Below are 2,080 nucleotides of genomic sequence, written 5' to 3' on the forward strand. Positions count from 1 at the left end.
TCCTCAATTTCCTGCATTCGCTTCTCTAGTAATTCTGCCTGGCGCTTCTGCTTCTTCTTCAATTTCTTCTTCTTATTCTTTGACATTTTGTCAGCCTGGGCGGAGATTACAAACAAATAAAGCCTTCAGGTGGCTAATCCATTACTTCTAGTTGGACATAACTGTTAACTTTAATTACTTCCTAATTAAATTTTACTTTTCCTAATTTTTTCATTAACTTACAAAGCCGCAGGTATTCTCATGAAACCAAATAAAAACAAATTTCACAATATATGTTGGCTCTCTGAGCAGCCTGTGTGTGTAGGGGGGATTACTCTTGGATACTCAAATTTACAGAAACCTCAACCAGTACACACTTGCTGAAGACTCATGGGACTTTATTGGAAAAAATTAGAGAAGCGCAGGAATATTTTTCCTTTTGGTCTCCAAGCTCTGAACAAATTGTGACTATAACAGAAGAACCCACACACTCATAGCCCCTTGATCAAAATTAAGTATAGAAACCCTTATACTTACTGGCTTAGGCTGGGGAGCAGTACTGACTGAAAAGAAAAGAAGACCAAGTAAGAAGCTAGCATTGAGCAAGCAGTAAGGCTTAGGTAAGACCCCATATCAGGATGAAAATCTCTCCTACATAGTCTACGTTGCTTTTAACTGACCTTGGTAGAAGCTACATTCTTATTTTCAAAGAAAACAATGCACAAATTTGCCAAATTAAAAAAAAAAAAATCATGTTAAATCTTCTCCCAGACAGCAATCATCATCTATAAAGAGCCAAGTTCCCATTTCTGGTTTCTACTACTAACGTCGCCGATTTTCTATGCCCATTTAGTGCTTACTAGAGCAAATGAGGCCACAACCTCCTCATCTACATACAGGACTCCTATGCCTCTTTTAATTGTTCCCTCTCAGCAGGTGTCCATTGTTGCACACAATAAATGTCATAAACTCCTTTACTTTGAAAAACTGAAACTATACCTATCAACACCTTCCCCCTGCTTCCTTTCACCAGCCTTTCTTTAAAAGGAGGTTTAGGGCTGGCCAAATAGCTCACTGGGTTAAAGCACCTGCATGCAGGCACAGGGGCCCGAGGTTCATCCCCAGGCCTGCCCCCCCGGGGCACATTAAGATGACACTTGACTGGGCCTGGTAGCACGCCTGTAATTCCAGCTCTTGGGGGGCTGTAAACAGGCAGATCACTACTAGTCCAATCTAGAAGTGAGACCCTGAACACCTTGTAGACCCTTCCCTAAAATAAAAATAAGTAAGTAAAAGGAGGTCTGACAACTGATGGCTTCAAATATGATTAAACTATTAAATTAAAACTTATACCTCAAATCCAAGAATCATAATCATAGAAAGCATACTTTACCTATCACACAAAACTTATATGGCACACTAGAAAATACTTCAGCATAAACATTAATCCTAATAACTCCTACAAGAGGCAAAATGGAGTCTAGTAACTCAGCCTGTGCCTGCCAGGATAGTGAAGTGAGGATCTGAACTAGCTCAGACTGCCCCCCTACTAAGCCCCAGTTCCTAACACCAGTGTTATCGTGCCTCTATGCAGACTGCTAATCTGTAAACCAGTAGGTGTGATCACAGCAATAGTTAAGCACATCAAAATGGCCATCAAAGAAAAAAAACCCTGGAAACAAGTCACCATTTATTCACCCAGGGTCTCACTACGTAGTGCAAGGCTGGCTTCCAAGTGCTGGGACTACAGGTGTGAGCCATCACTCCCCAGATACAAAGTGCCATTTTAATATTCAACATATCTATACCTATACCTATGGGACGCTGCAATGTCTAGTCTTCTCATAAGGAACAATAATGAAAATGAAGTTTCTTGAAAACTGATATATTTCTTTATACTTAAATGACTGAGAGGTGTTTAATGGCCTGGTGAAATAAAGAATAAAAGTAGACATTTGTCTTAACTTCTAGTAAGAGCAACGCACTCTGCTCCCACCCCAGTGTACCTGCAGACCCGGAAGGTGGAGGGGCTCCGGATCGCTGCCATTCTGTGGCTTCTGCTGCCAGTCTCCGGATGTACTGCTCGTTCACCGACAACAAG

At 41.2% G+C, this 2,080-nt stretch overlaps 1 long non-coding RNA gene across 1 annotated transcript; it reads right to left on the bottom strand.

Annotated features, from left to right (window-relative positions):
• Nucleotides 1-6: 6 nt before the first annotated feature.
• Nucleotides 7-2,075, bottom strand: LOC111814981. Its single transcript, XR_002819818.1, has 3 exons — nt 1,986-2,075; nt 517-542; nt 7-95 (listed from the first exon to the last, which is right to left on the bottom strand). It is a non-coding gene; the product is annotated as an uncharacterized LOC111814981 (long non-coding RNA).
• Between the last annotated feature and the right edge of the window lie 5 nt (nt 2,076-2,080).

This window comes from Octodon degus, unplaced genomic scaffold, assembly GCF_000260255.1.
Source record: "Octodon degus isolate 3935 unplaced genomic scaffold, OctDeg1.0 scaffold05199, whole genome shotgun sequence".
NCBI lineage: Eukaryota > Metazoa > Chordata > Mammalia > Rodentia > Octodontidae > Octodon > Octodon degus.